This window comes from Triticum dicoccoides, chromosome 2B (genome assembly GCF_002162155.2).
Source record: "Triticum dicoccoides isolate Atlit2015 ecotype Zavitan chromosome 2B, WEW_v2.0, whole genome shotgun sequence".
Taxonomy (NCBI): domain Eukaryota; kingdom Viridiplantae; phylum Streptophyta; class Magnoliopsida; order Poales; family Poaceae; genus Triticum; species Triticum dicoccoides.
The window spans coordinates 153,995,100-154,003,290 of NC_041383.1; the positions used below are offsets into that span (position 1 = coordinate 153,995,100).

General features: G+C 42.0%; 1 pseudogene; it reads right to left on the reverse strand.

The window, feature by feature from the left end:
• Window positions 1-855: 855 nt before the first annotated feature.
• LOC119367427 lies at window positions 856-8,185 on the reverse strand (annotated as a pseudogene).
• Window positions 8,186-8,191: the final 6 nt, after the last annotated feature.

Consider the following 8,191-nt stretch of genomic DNA (forward strand, 5'->3'; position numbering starts at 1 on the left):
GACTCCGCCGCCGCCGTCCTGCCATCAGCTCCGTTGGGCCGTACCATGTCGTCGTCGGTGGCGTACGCACGTGATGGGGCGATCCTTGGCTTGGCAGCGCCCCGAGCGGCGGCTGCTCGCCACCGGAGGTGGGAGAGAAGGGGCTGAGATCGGGCGATGATCGAGCGCAGCATTGTGGGAAGAAATTCAGATCGTGATAGTCCGCGAGAAAGGAAAAAAAATATGATGCGATCGTTATTCGTCTTGAGTTACCAAGCGCTTTATAATTTGGTTGGGATTGGACAAATCTTGCTATATACAAGAGCCGGCTGATTTTGTTAGTTTCCTTATTATCTCATGTTAGGGAAGACAATATTGTACTAACGGGTTTGCTCAAGCTCGGTCGACTAGGACTTAACCATTGGATCTTTGCGCGGAGATTCGTGCTAGAGTGAGCAACATTGGTGCTGGTTGCAGCATATCACGTCACCAGTTGTTGTGTTCGCCCTCATCGCTCGAAGCACATTGTTCCGTCATTCGCAGATTCCACAATCATTGTATGCAGCACTAAGCCTCATCAGTTGCAGTGTCCATCGTCATTGCTCACAGCATGTCTCACAGCGTCTAACATCCCCGTTGCATGCCGTACCACCAGCTGCAGCATCCAATCATGCCATTCGTAGCACAACTACGGTGACGTCACTTGGCTGAGAGTTAAGTCTCAGCCGACTGAGCTCTATGCAGACCCATTGTAACAACTAACAATCCGTTGCCGACTGGAGATAAAATCTCTCTGAATGGAATGTCATAGGAAAGAGAAAACTGGAGAAAAAAAAAGGCAAGACAAAACTGTAATTTCTATTTCTTTCACCAGGATCGTTGTGTTAGTTTCAGTATGAAATGTCAGCTTCTAGGACCATCACCAGGATCCATACCTCCATATATACGTGTGCAAACGATAGCGTATAAGAGCAAGCAAAAAATTTGAGTCAATTGCTACCAACATGACCGGTCTCGGTAAAGATAACAAACTGCACTTCCATTGACTAAGGGAGTTATTACTTGAACATCCCGAGGGCGTGGCTCCACACTAGTGCACGAAAGAAACTTTGCAGGAAAAAAAAGGACTTGAAAAGAGGATGTCTTTTTTTCACGAGAGGTGACTGCATGCATCTATCTTCAGCACTAGCGCAATGCTCAAGCTCATGTCATGTTGCCTTTGGTGCCGCCTTTCGATATCTTCGAAGATTCCATAGCTTCCCTGCACATCACACCCACAATCAGTGTTCAATACCAGCACTGATAAAGTTTAAAGTTTTCACTAAGCACATCAGAGCAGTCAAATAGTATAACGTTTCCAGTATATAACTAACAGTGACATGTGCTGAACACAAACATGCATGCGACAACAAAAGGGGTAGATGGATACCGTAATGCAGATTCCATCTCGGCATTCTCCGGGTCCAACTTGAATCCATCAAGAAGCGCCACGCACGCGTTAATGTAGTCCTGGTGATGAATGATGGCCTTGTGAACGAATTATTCAAAAAAATGCATTGGTCAAATGAAGTAGCCAGCAGGATCTTCAATCCCACCTTCAGTGACATCAGAGCTGCACCCTGCCGGTAGTAGGCCTTTGGCCAGTCAGGCCGCATTCCTCTGCAATCAAGAGCGTCCAGCAAAGCCCTCTGTCCGTCACCCATGCGAAGCAAGCAGAGGCTTCTGTTTGAGAACAAGGTTGCATCATTAGGGTCATGCTCTATTGCCTGCATCCAACAAGTTAAAGATCTGCTGAGTATCGAAACAGATACGAATTTGTGAATAGTAAATCTGCAAATGGCTGCTCATTGACTAGTACTAGTGCAAGACATTAATGAATCATGCAAAAACCTTGATTTTCTTGAAAAGAAGCCAATCTCAGAAGCTTTTTCATATATAATTCATTAAATATAGGACAATACTGAAGTAAAGTCAATTGCGGACCAAATAAGTTCTACTTGATTAATTTCCTAACCCCCCTTAAAAATATGGAATGGCGACAAGCAAAACGAGCCCCCTTATGACATTTGTTTTTGGTCGACACCAGACCAGTTGTCTTGTACTACTGAGGACTTGCTTACTAGTTTTCGAGTTGGCAGGGGTGGGGGAATGGGAGATAAGTTACTTTTGGAGTACAAGATTCTCTTTTTCAGCGTCATTCTATGGAAGCAGGATGGCACAACAGAATAGGTAAAGAAATGACCAGGGCAGCAAAAAGAAAGACACAGCACAGCTATTAGTTAGAGTTTATCCTGGCAACATCCTTTGCAGCTGCTAGACAGTCTGACGCCCCTAATTTGTTGATAGTGGACTTGACGCACAGTTACCGAGAGCAGAGCAGTGAGCCAACCAATCGAGCAGTAGGTTCACTGATTTCTCCATCCATCCAACCGGTAGTTCTAACAATAGGTGAGCTTTTAGAAAAATTTACTTCATGGTAAATGTATCTGCAGTAATGTCAAGGTCCAAAAACAGCTTATTGGCTCTGAAAAACAGAAGATTGTCTAAACATAGGTTCATTTGCACCTCCCAGATGCAATGCAGCACGTAAGGAGAAGGCAACAGGTCAGCAAATCCAATTATGTTCTCTCCAAAGGAAAATCGGGAAAGAATTCATTCTATTTTTCCCAGCTGAACTGTTGTGGCCGGGAAAGGACAAATTCCTGCTAGAACACCAGGAGTAGAATCGGACAAGCAGCCAGGGCATGAATGCATGATGGGGTTGGCAAGGAGCATAAGCTGGCTAGTAGGATTAGTCACCTAACATGAGTTAAGAAACTTAATGGGGCTGGCGCACAAGCAGCCTGGGGAAAAGGAAATAAATGATTGTGTTTTGTTTGGAACGGGGCAGAGATAAAGAAAGAGTTCTAGTTTTAGGTTTCAAGATCTGATACACCTATACAAGAGACTATTAAAATCTGCAAGCAATATAATACCAACATGCTACAAATCAGTACCCAGCTAATCCCTTTCCAGTCAGTCTAGCCTTATTTTCAAGGTAGTTATCCCTTGACAATGCCACTGACCAAGTTTCCTTTTCAATAACTAGGCCTTGCCATTTGGTGACTCAAACATAGCTAGAAGCCTGTTTGAAAATCTCCAGGTTCACGTGCTTTCTTTTCTGCCAAAGAATTAGAACTTTAGAAGCAGGAAAGAATACAAAATATGGCGTTGTAACATACCTTAGTGTACCACATTGTTGCAGAAAAATAATCTTTACTCTCGATTGCTTTAATCGCAGATGACTTCAACTTTGCTATTTCCCTTTTAATCGCATGTTCATCCTGAAACATAAATATCAAATAAGATGGAGACATGAGTAATGAATAGAAATGCTTTAATAGTAAAGAAAAAACGTAGGACTGTTCTGTAAATATTTGGGAAAACATATGGTTTTGACTTGGCAAAAATGTTACTATCAACATTCCATATTGTATAAGCATAATGTTTAGACTTCAATCATACAACATCCTGCATACATGCTCAGTTCTGTAATAAATATTATTGGGTTATTAGGCCCCAATACCAATTGAAACTTTAACAACAAGAAATGTAGTCTCATAAATTTGAAATTTTCACCTCACACATATTTTTCTAGTTAAGATATTTAAAATATTCTTAATATTTCTTTACTAACATATTTGCCAATATTTTAACAACTCAATCTAGAAAGGAAGCCAAATATAGCATTTGATCAATATTTTTTTCATGTGGAAGCATAAATAAAGTGTAGGACAGTCAAATTGTTTTGAGCCAAGTCGTTAGTCAACTTAAGCATCATGTGGTGTCACAAGCCAAAATGCACATTCAAGTTTTCAGTCCAAAATGTACATAGCAAGAATCCTTAAGGACCCAACTTGCTATGTGCACATTCAAGTCACATAGCAAGAATCCAATCAGACTGTTCGGTACTAGACATAGACTAATTCTAGAAGAAACTGGAGGCACATAAGGACCTGGTGCCATGTTTCGTGGATAATGTCCTCCACTAGGATGTTGCTACCAAAAGAATGCAGAGTTACAAACATAACGGTGTACTAATTGGCTCACTGCCATGGTCTACCACTATTTCTTCCACAGTTATGGGCTTGTGGCCGCCACAAAATTTATGGAGAAGAAAATGTCTGCCACAGCTGTAGCCAAACTTGGCTATGAAGATAGTAACTGAGATTTGAGTCCTGCTGAAAAGAAGTTTGGCGTGCTAGGCCAAACTTGGCTACCTAAGATGTGGCAAACTGCAGCCACAAACTAAATAGGCCCTGAAGATGATAAAACTGACTGAATAACTATCCTAGAAGCACCTTAGGATTGACTTTGACCTCGACCTCTTCCCCATGGGCAACGTGCTGCTCCTGTTGTTGTCGCGGCCCCTGGTCACGTCCTCGTCCTCTGCCGGATCGCTGGGCGGTGCCAGCGACTCGTCCTCTGGCGCTGGCGCGGACAGCAGCCTGAAAAACAACGAGTCGTTTTCACAAAATCCACCAAACACACAACCCACCCTCTTCTCTGACATTAGCACCACCTGACTGCAACTTACAATGCCAGAAAAAAAAAAGCGCCTAAGTTGTCTGACATGACAAACTTTGGTTCAACAATGATAAGTGGCAGTGTGGCACTGAGGCTGCAATGCTCTTACCCTGAAGTGAATCGCTCATATTCTCACTCCAGTCAGTGTTCTCACTGGAGGTAGATGTACAACATTTCAAAAAAAATCAGGTCATAACAAGAGCAATTACCACATTTTGAATATTAGTACATGACAACAAAACATCAAACTGAACCTCGACAGATATATAATGGTAATACTAATATTTGATGGCTCCATTCTTTATATCTCCTTCTCAAAGTAGAAAAACTTATTTTACTGGGCATCAAACCGAAACAATACAAATATCTATGCATCATTACTGGGAAAAGTTACAGCTTGTTAGTATGTAAATTAAACAATAATTATAGGGAAGTTTACCCAAACAAGAACCAATATTTCAACAAACATCAATAGTCTAAACATCTCATACGACATGTATCACATATTTATATATCCCGCAAACAGAAGAGAACAGATAGCATGGAATCCCATGGAGCCACATAGCACAGCAACATACTTCGTGTACAAGATGCCTATGCTAAGTTATGTGGGTCAAGGGTCCAACAGGGAAAGATGGTGAGTGCATGGTTTCGTAGTAAAGCACCGACAAATTCTGGATAGGAAATAAGTGATACTTATGCTCCACAGCTTAAGTCTTGAGCAGTGTCATACGCTTGTGTTTACTAGTGGCAAAGAAGTAAATCTTACCTCATTAGAGGCATTACGCTTGGCACCAGCCTTCAGTAAGAAATTTAAGCACTCTGTTGAGCCGTCATTTCCCGTTGCAGAATCAAATGAAACAGTTTCGATACAATCTGGGTTGATAACAGCACCAGCCTATCACATAAAAGGAATGTCACATTTTATATATGGTGAATATAACTAAAGAACTTAAAGATTTCCAAGCTTAAGTGTTGGAAAATATTGAATATTGAAATAAAGTAAACAAACCTCAACCAAGAGCTTCACGCATTGTAGTGATGATACATTTACAGCCTGAAAGAGGGGTGTCATAGGATTCAGTCCATAGCTCATGTACGTCTTGTTGCACTAGTGAGAGATGTGAAGCACGTTAGTTGCTATTAATTGATGATAATAACTGGACATAGAAAAATAATTAAACAGAACGGTAAGTATGCATAACCATATATCTATGCCAAGTTTTAGCTAAAAAAAAGTAGGAAACAGCTCCTGGCTCCTGCGACGTTGAAATTTGCAAACACAAATAAGTACAATGTTGCAATAGTCGCCTTATTGGTTAAATCTTGACTAGAAGATTTTTATTATTTTATTGATGATTGGTACTCCCTCCATAAACAAATATAAAACGTTTTAGGTCACTAAAGTAGTGAATTAAAATGTCTTATATTTCTTTACAGAGGGAGTACCATATAGTACTACGTAAAAGTAGCAGCCATGATAGGAAATCAATCATTATGGCAAGTGCACAAAATGACAATGCACCCAGAAGAAATTGATCAACACATGCAATTTGCACTTTGAAATTATAGATGCATGAAAGCACGTATAGGAGCTTCCACAGAAAATAATAGTGGAGATTCCAAACAAACATTAAACATTACTCTTGCATAAGGATATATGTAGATTATAAGCTACGGTTGGAGAACACAATTTTACGGACTTGAACAAAAGTAAAATGAAGTATTAGTGATTCTTGTAACAGTTGCTCCCTAGGAGATCTTGAACAATAACATATAACTAGAAAATTAGACAACTAGAAGCAGCAGGGAAGAAAGAAGTAACAAACATTTGAAGATTTAATTGTGCTGCAAAGAACAATGATCACACCATAACTTGCATACTAGCAAAAGAACAAAACAGCTTCAAGAGTACCAAACAATAACTAGAATGGAGCATGAGAACAATACAGTTAATGAACAAATGGAGAAAAGGCAAACAATTCAAACTCTATTTTGTGTTTACAGTTGAACATGCAACTTAAGGCAGAAGTAGCATGAAGTTAAGCTTACATCTGCATTATGCTCCAATAAAGTCTTCATAGCACCGACTTGTTGTTCCTTAGTAGCAAGATGCAGTGGTGTCCCAATCTCCTCAGCTATCGGGTCAACATATGCTCCCTTTGCAAGCAACAGTTTTATCATTTCACAATTTCCTGCATAAAAAAAGCAATATGAAGGTACTTATTACATAATAAGATGGTAAGTTTTTTTTTTCTGACAATCTTTTTTATTTATTTTATCTGGCTCCTGGCAGACCTCAGTTTTCCCTGCATATAGGTTACGAAGATCATGCTAAAGGGGTCAATGTTCCATAGAAATAAGAACTACGCCCACTCGTCTAGCCAAATAAGTTGACTAAACCAATTTCTTTTGAAATCAAGTGAAGGGGACTAACTGTTTCGCTTTTAAGGGTGGTGTAACTGGGAGCTGAATAGAATTTAACTAACGAATTTGAAGATAACCTACTTCCATACTAACCTAAGGGAAAGAAAACATAAGTTGCCCTGGAAGTTTGGTCAAACAAACTGTAGTAAGAACATAACACAGCCACAAAATATATTAGAAACAAAAATTCAAAAACTGTGGTGCACACGTGCAAAATAGAGATAACATATGAATAGAGAGGACCTATTCCAGCAGCAGCATGTAGAGGAGTTAGCCCGGCCTCATCAGCTTTGTCTGGATCAGCACCATGATCAAGAAGACACTTGACAACAGCAATCTTTTCACTCATCACCGCATAAAAAAGAGGTGTTCTACCTGTCAAGCACGCATACCACGAGGCTTATTTGACGCAAGTCAATTCAGGATCAGCAAAGAAATGTACATCTGAAAACTCCTCACCGAACATGACATCTAGAAATATGATAGCAAGATTACAAACTAGGGGACGACAGATACATGAAATTCAGGTATCACAGGTGTTAGAATGTGGGGCTCGCTGAGGCACTGTTTGGCAAACAGGACTAACTATTTCACTTTTTAAAGTTTTAAGAGACCCATGAATATGCAGACTCAACTGTAGAGCTTTAGTTTCGGTCCCTGTGAGACGAAATTGAAGTTCTAATGGCACCATTAAATACTTCAGGGCATTTTCATAAGTGCAACCAAGCAACGTTTGGAAAGGAACAGACCCTTATCATCTGCAGCATCGACATCCACGCGCAGCACCCCGGCCAGGTAGCTGCAGACCTCGAGCTGCTCGTTGGCCGCGGCGATCAGCAGCGCCGACATGCCGCCGTCGGCCCTCGCCGCCTCCACCGCCTCCCTGGGGCGGCCCTTGCCGTTATCCAGCACCCACACCACCCCTGCAACCGCCCCCCAAAAAATCAGAGCTCGGAGGAACGCCAAACCGCCGGGGGCCGAAATCGGGAGGCGGGCGAGGGGGGAACTCACTCTTGAGGAGGGGGAGGTCGCCTTTGAAGGCCGCGTCGAGGAGCGTGTCCTGCATCGAAGAGATGGCTCTCGCGACTGCGGAGAGGGGGAGGGAGGGAGAGTGAGCGAGCGGATTTAGTTAGGGTTCGGGTGCACGGTCGAGGCGCGGGATCGTACGCGGGGTAGAGGCGCTTACCACCGGCGGCGGAGGGGAAGCGAGGTGGCTGCG